The sequence below is a fragment of the Felis catus genome, chromosome C2 (assembly GCF_018350175.1).
Source record: "Felis catus isolate Fca126 chromosome C2, F.catus_Fca126_mat1.0, whole genome shotgun sequence".
NCBI lineage: Eukaryota > Metazoa > Chordata > Mammalia > Carnivora > Felidae > Felis > Felis catus.
Window position 1 is genome coordinate 91,762,815 of NC_058376.1, and position 13,504 is coordinate 91,776,318.

Consider the following 13,504-nt stretch of genomic DNA (forward strand, 5'->3'; position numbering starts at 1 on the left):
TCACCAATTTAGCCCATCCCCCCATCCAACACTTCTCCAGCAACCCTCAGTTTGTTCTCTGTATTTAAGAGTTTCTTATCGTTTGCCTCCCTCTCTGTTTTTATCTTATTTTTACTTCCCTTCAGCTATGTTCATCTGCTTTCTTTCTTAAGTTCCACAAATGAGTGAAATCATAGGATATTTGTCTTTCTCTGACTTATTTTACTCAGCATAAGACATTCTAGTTCCATCCACATTGCAGCAAATGGCAAGATTTCAATCGTTTGATCACCAAGTAATATTCCATTGTATATATATAACCACATCTTCTTTATTCATTCATCAGTGGATAGATATTTAGGCTCTTTCCATAATTATTCATTTTTAAAGAGAATATAGAAGAAAAATATTTGTAAGAGGGATTTTTAGAAAATAAATTTAAAACTCAAAAAAAAGAAAGAAAAAGAATTGCCAGAATGTAAATTTTACATCAATTAAAACTGTTACATTATAACAAAAAATAATAAATATAAATTCAATGCTCTGTAAGCATGATAAATTTGACATTAACAGCATATATACTTTACAAATCAGTGTATTTCAATCAACAGATGGCTGCTTTCAAGATGGTATGGGAGGGGCGCCTGGGTGGCTCAGTCGGTTAAACATCCGACTCAGGTCATGATCTCACGGGGTTCATGGGTTCGAGCCTCGCGTCGGGCTCTGTGATGACAGCTCAGAGCCTAGAGCCTTCTTCGGATTCTGTGTCTCCCTCTCTCTCTGCCCCTCCCCTGCTCATGCTCTGTCTCTCTCTGTCTCAAAAATAATAAATAAACATTAAAAAAATTTTTTTAATTAAAAAAAAAGATGGTATGGGAAAGGAATGGAGAGGAAAACAATGATCTTTCTTTATTTTTTTTTGAAGTTTATTCATTTTTGAGAGAGAGAGAGAGACAGAGACAGAGTGTTAGTGGGGAGGGAGACACAGAATCTGAAGCAGGTTCCAGGCTCTGAGCTGTCAGCCCAGAGCCCAATGCAGAACTTGGACTCACGAACCTCGAGATCATGACCTGAGCCAAAGTAAGACACTTAACCAACTAAGCCACCAGGTGGCCCAGGAAAATGCTGATCTTAAGTGTGCATTAAAGTCTTCTACACTGTTCCAGGGGAGACAGTATATTCTTTACAAAATATAAGACTAAACCAAAATGAATTAAACTCAACATGATCATAAAATATCCATCTTACATGAGTAATCTTTAAAAATGTAAGAATTTCTTTAAAAAGGAAGAGAAAATTAAAACTAAATTAAGTAAAAGACATGAAAGAATAAAGAATACAATAGAAATCAATGAAACTGAAAATAATAGAAGAATTTAATTAAACCATAAACTGATTCTTTGAAATAATCAAGAAAAAATAGCCAGACGGGAGGTAAAAAAAGAGAGAAGACACAGATTTTCACTATCAGGAATCAGAGATATGGCATCATTCCAAATGCCATAGCTATCAATTAAGAAAATATCATGAAAAACTTTACGCCAATAAATTCTACAACTTAGATAAAACTGAAAAAAATGGTTTCAAACTGTCAAAGCTCACTCAAGAAGAAACAGGTAGCCATTTATACCTCTGTACCTTTTACAGAAATTGTATCTGTAGCTAACACCCTATCCACAAGAAAAATCTACACCCAGACAGCTTCACCAGAAAAGTTTCCTAAATATTTATGGAAGAGATAATCTCAACACCAAACAAAATCGTCCAGAAAACTGAGGAGGAGGAATATGTCCCAATTCATTCTATAAAACTATCATTACCCTACTACAATTATGTTGCAAGAAAAAGATAATTGAGACCAATATGCCTCACTTTAAAAAATGCAAAACTTGAAAACAAAATTTAGGCCAATGGAAACCAACAATATATAAATGATCGAATGGGGTTTATTCATTTACCCCAGAAATGCAAGGTTGGCTTAACATTCAAACAGTAATTAATATAGTTCACCATATTTCAGACTGAAAAAAGAAAAACAAGATCATTTTAATGTATGCATAAAAATTGTATGACAAAATCCCTTATCCATTCATGCTAAAAATTTTTAGCACATCTGGAATAACAGAGAATTTTCTCACCCTGATAAAGGGCATTGACCAAAAATCCTCCATTTAACATCACACTTAATCTCTTTTCCTAAGATCAAGAAAAACATAAAGATGTTTGTCACCAGTTATATACAACATCACTCTGGAGATTCAAGCTAGAGCAGTTCTAAGTGTGTGTGTGTGTGTGTGTGTGTGTGTGTGTGTGTGTGTGTGTGTGTGTGTTTGTGTGTGAGTGAGTTGAGGGGAATGGGGAGTTTAAAATAATGAAAGGATAGGGTGCCTGGGTAGCTCAGTCAGTTAAGCTTCTGACTCTGGATTTTGGCTTAGGTCATGATCTCACAGTTTGTGGGTTCAAGTCCCATATTGGGATCCACGCTGGCAGCACGGAGCCTAAGATATTCTCTCTCTCCCTCTCTCTGCCTCTCCCCTGGTCATGTTCTCTGTCAAAATAAATAAAGCTTAAAAAAATTTTTAATTAAAATAAAATAATAAAAGGCATTCAGATTGGAAAGGAAGAACTAAAACTGCCTTTGCAAATAATCTTATAGGACATGATAATCTATACAAATAATCCAGTGGAATCTACAACAAAAAACAAATACTAGAAATAATGAGTTTTAGCATGGTACTAAGATCCACGGTCAACATATAATATATAAAAAGAACTGTATTTCTATAAGCTAGTAATGAATCATCATAAATTCAAATTTTGAAAAAAAAATGCCCTTAACACATATAAAAAATATGAAATATTTAGGACAAAATAAGTAACTCTGACAAAATGTATAAGACTTGTGAAATAAAAACTGTAAAATATTGCTAAGAGAATTTAAAGAAGACATCTGTACACAGAGAGGCATACCTTATCCATAGGTCAAAAGAAACAACAATGTGAAGATGTCAATTCTCCCCAAATTGATACGATTCAACATATCCCAGAACAAAATCCTAGCTGGATTTTTGTATTAAATTGAAAGCTGATTCTAAAACTCATGTAGAAATGCAAAGGGCCTAGAATAACCAAAACAACTTTGAAGAACAAAACTGTAGGGCTTTTAATCAAGTAGAATTATCTACTTGATTAAAAGATTTTATTATATAGCTAGTAATCAAGAAAGTGTAGTAGTGGCTCAGACAGAAATAAGCAAATAGATCAATGGAACAAAATAGATATTCCAAAAAGAGGCATATGTGTGTGTGTATATATATATATATATATATATACATATATATATATATAGACAACTGATTGTTTTACAAAGGCAAAAAAGGCAATTCAGTGGAGAAAGAATAGTCTTTTGAACAACTGATGCTGAAACAAGTGAAAATCACTATACAGAAAAAAGAAAAAGAAAAAAAAGTTGATCCATGCCTTAATCCTTATATAAAAATTACTCATAATGAATCACAGACTTAAATTCTAAAAAATTAAAACATTTAGAATAATGCATAAAAGAAAACCTTGTGCGCCTGATGTAGACAAAGATTTCTTAGTATGATATTGAAAAAGCATAATCCATAAAAGAACAAAATGACAAATTGGATTTCACCAAAATCAAAAACTTCTATTTGAAAGACCGTTAAGAAGAATGAAAAGACAAGCCACAGACTAGGAAAATATATTTTCAAGACACCTATATGATAAAGAATTTGTATCTAAAATGTATAAAGAACTCTTAATTGAAAATTTGGCCAAAGATTAAAACAAACACATTATCAAGTAATATAAATGGATCACAATAAGCAAATGAAAAGATACTTAACATCATTAGTCATAAGAGAAATGAACATTAAAACCACAAAGATATACAATTATACTTCTCTAAGAATGGCTAAAATTAGAAAGCCTGGCCATGGAAAGTGGCAACAAAACTGAGGAGAACCTGAAAATCTCATATATTGCTGACTGGAATGTAAATGATACAACCACTTTGGAAAACAGTTTGGCAGTTTCTTAAAAACTTACACACAGACCTACCATATAGCCCAGCCATTCCACTCCTAGATATTTCCCCAAGAGAAATAAAAGCAGAAGCCCAGATATAATCTTGTATGTGAATGTCCATAGTAGCTTTATTTATAAGAGCCAAAAACTAGAAGATCTTAAATGTTTATCAACAGGGAAATAAACAAATTGTATCATGTTCATATAATAGAATGTTTCTTCAAAGAAAATAAACTATTAATATACACAATACAAGTGTTATCTCAAAACTATACTTCAGGAAACACAAAACAGCACATACGATATGATCCATTTACACAAAAATATGGAAAATGAAAACCAATATATAATAACAGAAAGCATATCAGTGGTTGCCCGGGAAATAAAGGCAGGGGCAGGAACAGGAGGAACTACAAACAGGACTGAGGAAACTTTTGGGTCTGATGGCTATCTTCACTATATAATGTGGTTATGATTTCACTGGTATGTTAATATGTCAGAATTCACAAACTGCATACTTTATATGTACCTTATTGTATGTCAATCATACCTCAAAGGTAATCATACCTAAAGGTAAAAATAAAGCTCTAAAAACATAAAAAAGAAATAAGGCCTCTAAACTGTTAGGGTTCACTGATTTTCACTTGAACCATTAAACATGTGTACATTGAAATGTTCATTTTCATTCCAAAGATACTATTTGCCAGGTTCATCTTTCAGTTGTTGATATAAAAGACTCCAGCACCAAAAAATGTTAGATATTCAATACATGGTCACTTATTTTAGGCAAAGTCCTCTAATTTTCATAATCATCACAAGCAATCAGCAAGGGGTGAAACTATCATTTATTCACTAGAAAAATACTTACTGAGTGTTACAGTCTGTGCTAGGTAATAAAATACAGTAAATAAAAATGAGTTTCTACCATCAAGAAGGTCATGGTCTAGTGGGGAAGATAGGAATTTTTGAAGCTAATGTTCAAAAGATGTGGCAAGTGCAATATTAAAGATATGCAGAAGTGTGTTCATTGCATAATGTGAGCAAGGAAGAGGCATACCTAACTGGCTGGGGACAATAAATACAATGCAGGCTAGGGGAGGGAAAGCTTTGCAAAGAAAGAAACTTCTAAACCATATGTAAATAGTAACATTAAAATAACATGATAATTCAGTTACAAAAATAAATCTCTTCCTTTTAGTACCTTTCAGTACCTACTGACATGTTCCTTTAAAAGAAAGGAATGATTCTGAAAGGTAGTACCTGTGTGCATATCACCCGTACTTCCAAAATATTAAAATATTTTGGCAAAATAATGGATAAAATGTTAAGAAAAGATTCTAGATAAGAATATAAAAGTAAAGGTTTTTAGTAATAGCTTTAATAAATAAATCACTTTTTTATTCATGTGCAAGTAATGGAACAGATATATAATGGAGCTAGGACAGAGACTGCATCTGTATGCTGGCCTTATTATTTTAATTACTTTGGATGAATTAATTTTTTAAAGAATATATTCAGTCTAAATCTTACTACCAATAGATTCATGCTTAACTTCTTGTAGTATTATAGACCTTGAGGAGTTCCACAAGAATTGTGGAACTTATGAAGGTAAAGAAGAATAGTAATGGAAGTATTCTAACACGATTTGGGTTCCATGTTATTTAAATATTCTATTATTGCAGTATCCATCAGAATAACAACACTATAGCTAATCTCATCAAGGTCAAGGATAGGAATAAGCTGAGATAAAAACCAGAATTTATCACTGCTTTAACTGAGGATATCTAAAAGATTAATAATTCCAACCTTGAATATTGAACAGATCCCGTCTACATATATAGATGGCCAAATAATCCTTTCCTTTACCCACTTCTAATACATGCATGTGTTGGAATATATATATATATATATATATATATATATATATATATACACACACACACACACATTTACATATGTGTATGTATATATACACACACACACACTCTCACATATATAACATCAGCTGGCATCAATGAATACATGCCTTTAACATTAGGAGAGAATTCTCTATCCCACGATCTAGGCAAAGGAAAAATAAATCTTTACAGTTTTATGATCATGCAAATAGCCAAGAAATGAGTCAAATATTATCAACATCTAACGTCAACACTGAGGGAGCCAAAGTGCTAATGGAAGTTACATTTTCTCCTTGGCATATTTAGTGTTTTAAGAGTGTCCAATATGTTCATAGTATATCAAATGAGAAAATTTCAGGCAGTAGAGACAGTATGTACATAGAATGAGCTGAGAAATACTGAGGGATATCTAATGAGGTTATGGAACAAATCAATGCAGCTTGCTTGCTGACTGTTCATTAGCCACCCTAAAAGATCCAGAGGTGCCCCCTCTTCCTGCCAGCAGCTGCTGAACCAAAAGGAAGAATCACTGGAGTTCAAGAGCACAAACATCATACAATCAGAAAATGTTAGAGCTGGAAAGGCTCTAAAAGGTCACATAGTAACAGTGTCCAAATCCGTAGGTCATGGTTACACTTCAGTGATTCTATGAACTTCTTGAAATTATATACAAAGATCTGTGTACACATGCAGAAGAACCATTTATCTAGTTGAATCATTTCATTTAATGGATGGGGAAACAGTTCCACTGATACTCACAACTCACTAGTACTAAATCAGAGACAATATCTCTTGAGTCCCAGCTATTTGTTTTTGCTAACACACCAAGTATTAAGTATTAAAAATCTTAACTGCAGCAGAAAAAGACAGACAGCTGCAATCCCTAATCTGAGATTTTCAAAAATATTCAATACACCCTGTGTAATCACTCAATAAACTCTCCAAGAGTCCATTTATACTGCCCTTCCTTGTCAAAGTGCCAAACATAACCTGTGTGATATTTGTGTTCTGGCAGCCCTTGCAAGTGAATCAATATCTGACACAAGTAGCTGCTCATGCCCTACTGGCATCTCAGAAACCAAAGTTAGTCTGTCAGAACATTCAAGGAAGAAATTAGAGGATACAAAAAGGTTTGAGAATATAAGTGTTCAAGGGCAGAGCTATGCAGTAACTTACACTGCCTTGTGTATAGTTGATGCTCAGCAAATGTTTGCTGAACTGAATTGAACTGATGTGTAAACCATCTGACAAATGGTCACCCTGACCATTACCAAAGGAGGAAGAATTCTTGCTCAAGAATTGCTTCCCTTATGAATACACTAAGGCTATTTTTTTTTAATTAGCTTTCCTTAAGCAACTCCATACATATTCATCAATGTTTCAGTTATTCCAAAATACCTCCGATTTTACAAACAGAAGCCAGGGCTTTACAAGTTCGATAAATTTACAAGACTTTCTCTCAGTGTTGCTGATATCTAGATCTAGACCTAGATATAGATATATAGATGAAATCTCTCTAGTAAGATATTTTGGCTAATAAGAATCTCTCATCAAATTAATTAACATCATTAGATTCACTTTCAGATGGTTTGACAGTGGTCTTTGGGGTCTAATAACATATTGCTAATGTGGGCAAGCTGCCACTGGACTAAATATGATTTTGTACAAAGTAAATTCTCCATCTCAAATATAAATAGTTTTTTTTCCTCTGCAAAACCTGCTTCTTTCCCTATTAACTACTGTGATTAGAAGCATATAATTTATCTAGTCCCCAGTCCAAAAAGTTTACTAAACTTTTCTCTTACCTAAAACATCTACTGAATAAGGATACCCAAATATATCTTATCTATCAAATTCACAACTTCCTTTTTCCATGGCCAATGCTTTCTTATAGGCCCTCATCAGCATAAGCCAGAACTCACAATTCTTGCTACCTTTAATTGTTCCCATTCTAGTTATTCCTTCAATGACATCAGAATTTGTTTTCTAAAAAGCAAATTTAATCATTTTTTACTCTTGCCTGAAACCTATTAGTGGCCTCCTACTGCATTCAAGTAAACTCAGATTTTTACCTTAAAATTAAAGGTAATTAAAGCTTGGTGTTCTTTCTATTCTCTTGTGCGGCAACCCGTAACATCTCCTACAGGCTCTTTTAAACATCCTGCTTAGAGACCTTGCCAAGGTTCTCCATGTCAGTCTATTTTCTTTACTCCCTTAACTTTTAGCATATACCGTACCCGCTCCGTAAAACACTCTCTGACACTTTTTCCATGAGGCATAGACGCTATCCTTCCTTCATGGCTTAGGCAAAGGCTGCAAAAAGAACCTTACCTGTCTCCCCCACAGGAAGTCAGTTATTTGCTTTCCAATCTAGCATTTTATCCATATTTCTATCAGCACATTTAAAACAATATTTTATGAAATATACATACTGAAGTAAAATATATTACCTGAACAAAATGAAAGTCAATTAAATATCAGTACCAAAAAGATATCTAGAATCCCCAAATATGCACACTTCCAACATCCCCATGGGCCAATGGAGGAATAACAAGGAAAATCAGGAAACATATTGTATTAAAAAATAATAAATACATGTTAGATAAAATTCATGAAATGGGGTGACAACAGTGAAAATCAGAGTGAGAACCTCCAAAAGCCTCTCCTACATAAAACCAACAAGAGAACTGGCAAAACTGTTAGAATCAACTTTTTCAAAACTCAAAATACCAAAGGCTTGCAGCATTCTTGTGAATGTTTATTCAAGAAAAATAACTGATCTCAGGAAAAACAGTGATCTTTGAGGAATTTGAATTTGCCCTACTCCTTTCCCCCATTAGTTGAAAACTAAGCACACATATTTGTGGTGAATACTAGAAGACAGGCCACCTCTAAAAAAAAAAAAAAAAAAAAAAAAAAAAAAAAAAAAAAGCATCTTCAAACTCTCATTCCCAAAGAAATGTCATGATATGACCTATTTTATGGTTCCTAGAAGACTCATTTCAAGTTTCTCTATATTTGACCTAAATCAGATCTCACCCAGTGGGAAAAGCCTTTTTTTCCAAAGTCGTTTGTTGAAAACAATTACAAGAATGTTATCTTAATTTTTTTTAATGTTTATTTACTTTTGAGACAGAGAGAGACAGAGTATGAGTGAGGGAGGGGCAGAGAGAGAGGGAGACACAGAATCCGAAACAGGCTCCAGGCTCTGAGCTGGCAGCACAGACCCCGATGCAGGGCTTGAACCCACGAACCGTGAGATCATGACCTGAGCCAAAGTTGGATGCTCAACTGACTGAGCCACCCAAGCACCCCACAAGAATATTATTTTAACTTTACAGTTGTCTAAAGCCTCTCATCTTGGCTTACAGATGGCTATCTTCTCTTTGTGTCTTCACATGGTCTTCCTTCTGTCCATGTCTATGTCCAAATTTATAAGGATGCCAGTGATATTGGATTAGGGCCCACCCTAATGACCCCATTTTAACCTAATCACCTCTGTAAAGATGCTATGACCAAATAATGACATGTTCTATGGTACTGGGGGCTAGAATTTCAACATGATTTTTTGTGGAGGCCACAATTCAGCCTATAACATCCCTCCTCAAACATAAAAAAAAGTTGTGCTATGGTTATGTTTTGGGGTCTTTTCAAAATGTTTTGAAATAATGAGCCATATTTTTAAAAGTTTTTCTATTACCTTTAAAGCATTATATTAAGGAAAAGTCCCTAAAGTCTCTAACTATGCTTTTGAAACTCAATTGTTACAGCAAAGTCAACAGTAGAACTTCAACAGTAGAACAGTAGAAAAAAAGAACAAATGGACTGATTTTAGTCCTGGCTCAGCCATTAACCATTGAATTTGCCCTGTATTTAGTACTTAAATAATGCATACTTTAATTTTTCACCTGGAAAAGGAAGTGGTTGGACTGAATCCCTCTGCAACTCCACAAGACCAAAGACTCTGATTCTATCTTGTCTTATTTTGCTACAGCAATTGGCGGGTTAAAGGTAGACTAGAAATAGTACAAGAACATTTATTTAAATGAAGAGATTAATATAAATTCAGTTGAGTTTGGAAATGTTTGCACAGCTGAAAACCATGAACCTTCCAAACTTCTTGGACAAATTTCATCCATTCTCTGAGGATAGACTGTTTCTGGATTTGTAAATGCACATGAATGTTGCTTTCAGCACAAAAAAAAAATACCTATGGTAGGTATCCCTCATAACAGTGCCTTATGTGACTCCAAAATTATTAAGGTTGAATATTCCAGCAGTCTTTATTTTCTTGAAAATTAGTCCTAGAAAATAAGAACTAATCACAATAGGCTATAGGACTTAAGTTATTAATTTATGAAAATCCCCTTGGATGCTCATAGATTCTATGATAAAATTCAAAGCATCTAGTTATTCACTTACTAAATGGTGTCCACGTATTCTGAACTAGTAAATTAAAAAAGGTATACATCACCATATCCATATTTTAAATACACCATATGAGAACAGAATCAAGAATGAAATGGTCTTTCTTGACACAGGAGAAAGAAACATGCATTTGAAAGAGAATTCATGTCTCCTGATAAAAGTGCTTTTTCTAAATTTGATACAAAGCATAATGATCAAAAGTTTCACGAAAACGTGTTGGAAGAGAATGATTCATATAAACATTCCCTTTGAGAAATAATCATGGACTATTACAACAAAGACTATAGGGTATGTTAGGACAATTTGAAACAACATCAATGCTGGAAGAAAAAAAAAACATGCCAATATTTCAGAAGCTTGCTTAAGATACAAAGAATCCTTCAGAAGGGACATCTATGTAAAATTCCCAGCTGAGATGAATTCTTGAGGATACCAGCTATGTATAATTGGCATTATTTATTTAAACTTAATATAGATATTGGAGAAGAACAAGTGAGCTGACATTGAAAAGCAATTCTGTTAATATTCCACACTTGACAATGATAATGATAAATTATTTAAAGAGTGCCATATATATGAAACATTTAAGAGTATAAAATGCATGTTTGGGTTCTTTTTTAAATAACTGTTAATGAACAGGCTAAGTCTAAAAGGGTTCTTTGACTACCTGAACCTTCTAACCCTCTAAGAGTCACAAATTTTGCTCAGACTGCTGCTGTTGTATAGTCAAAAAGGTACTATAGAGCATAGCAGAGGATGGTGCAGATGGCTATATAATCATGGTCTACAGTTATAAGATTCAGTAATTGATATAATGGTGAAAAATGATACAGGGTTGAAAAAAGAACACCAGCAATATTAAGGCGTGTTATGGTGATCGAAAGTTCATAATGTACTTTCTAAGAGTACACCAATCACTCAAAATTGATAAAGTAATTCTTCCATTTAAGCAATACCCCATTCTACAAGTAATTTCTTACAAGATAGTGTCTCAAATGTTCTTATATGGTTGATTCACTTCTTATGGCTAAGTGCTCCCAGAGAATGGTTTACTCATTCTTGCTGACAATAGCCCTGGAAAATATAAGTACTTTACATACCTATAAAATACTTTTGAAGTACATAGCTCTCCTTTTCCTTTCAGAATACAAATCCCATTGCAAATTTTAATTAAGATTGGAGGTGGCCAAAAAAAAAAAAAAGATTGGAGGTCACACTATTTTATATGCAGGAGTATGAAGAGATTAACTGGCCAGCTTATTTTGCTAATCATGAAATAAAAACCCAACTCCTATTTCACTCACTGAGATACTCAAACAAAGGTTCTCAAGGGTGCATTCTCCAAACAGAAAGGCTCTTCCCACCTGTGGGATAGAAGCTGCATCCCCCGCCTTACTTATTCAATTCATTCAATTGTTTTCAATTCATCTAAGTTTCCCACCTCTATACTCTCCCCATGTTTTGAAAATTATACACTATCACTTTCCTCCAAACTTGAAACCAAGGGTTCTTGACTTTTTTTTTAATTTCATCATTAAGATACAATTCACATAAATAAAATTCAACCATTTGAAGTGTATGATTCAATGGATTTTAGCAAATTCACAGTTGTACAACAATCACAATAGTTAATTTTAGAATATTTTCATCCTTCCCCGAAGAAACTCATACTCATTTTCATCCCATTCCCTCCTCTCCCAACACTAAGAAACCAATAATCTACTTTCTGTCTCTATAGAGCTTTACCAATTCTGGACATTTCAATAAAAGGAATCACACAGTACGTGGTCTTTTGCAATTGGCTTCTTTGACTTACTGTAATGTTTTCAAGGTTCATCCATGTAGTAGAATATATCAATACTTCACTTTTATTGCCAGATAATATTCCAATACACAAGATTTTATTTACCCATTCATCAGCTTATGAACAACTGGGTTGTTTATACTTTTAGGCTATTATGAATAATGCTGCTATGAACATTCATGTATAAGTCTTTGTGTAGATGAACACAGGTTTTCATTTTGCTTAGAAATATAGCTAGCAGTGGAATTTCTAGGTCATATGGAACTTCTATGCTGAATAATTTAAAGAACTACTAAACTGTTTTCCAAAACCCCTGCACCCATTTGCATTCCCCTCATCAACCTATGAGGGTTCCAATTTCTCTACAACCTCACCAACACATTCTGTTTATCTGACTTTTTAATTACAGTCATCTTAGTGGGTATAAAGTGGTATGTTACTGTGATTTTGAACTGCATTTTCCCAATGTGTAATGACGCTTTTCATATGCTTATTTACCACTTGTATAACCTTTTTGGTAAAATATCCATTCAGATTCTTTATGCATTTTTAATTGTATTATTTGTCTTTTTAGTACTGAGTTGTAGGAATTACTTATATATTCTAGATATAAATCCCATATCGGATATATAATTTGAAAACATTTTCTCCCATAATATGGATCATTTTTTTTCAACTTTATGATAATATAATTTCTAGCACAAAAGCTTTAAATGTTGATAAATCTAATTTATCTATTCTTCCTTTTGTTGTTTGTGCTTTTGGAGTCATATCTCAAAAATACTGCAAAGACCAAGGTCATTAAGATTTCTTCATAAATTATTTCTAAGAGTTCTATAGTTTTAGCTGTTACATTTAGGCATCTGATCCATTTTAAATTAATTTTTGTGTATGGTGTGTGAAGTAGAGCTATCTAACTTCATTCTCTGTATGAGCATATCCAGTTTCTTAGCACTATTTGTTGAAAAGAATTCTTCTTTCTTCATTCAACTGTTTTGGTACTCTTGTCAAAAAATAATGGACTATAAAATTGAGTTTAATAACACAAAATTTAAGCGACAAGGTCACCTGAAAATTTTCAAAATAATAATCTGAGATTTAGCCAGTAACCATCAATGAAGTGTAAAAATGGCTAGCTAACATCCAGATGACAGGCAGAGTGTGTCAATGAAACACTGACTTTATCCACATCAATATAAGTAACAAAAGTGATAACAGGCTAAGAGATGAAAAAGCTGAAATCACACAGGTAGGCAATGATATCAAGTGTTTATAAGCCATAATAATGACTAAAGTCAAGTAGTTGGCTATGGAAATATTTTATGTAATTGATCTACTTTGA

At 33.4% G+C, this 13,504-nt stretch overlaps 1 protein-coding gene across 9 annotated transcripts in view; it reads right to left on the reverse strand.

Annotated features, from left to right (window-relative positions):
* Positions 1–13,504, reverse strand: part of NAALADL2 (N-acetylated alpha-linked acidic dipeptidase like 2) — a 1,340,454-nt gene that overhangs the window by 1,282,108 nt on the left and 44,842 nt on the right. The gene's annotated exons all lie outside the window — the stretch shown is intronic.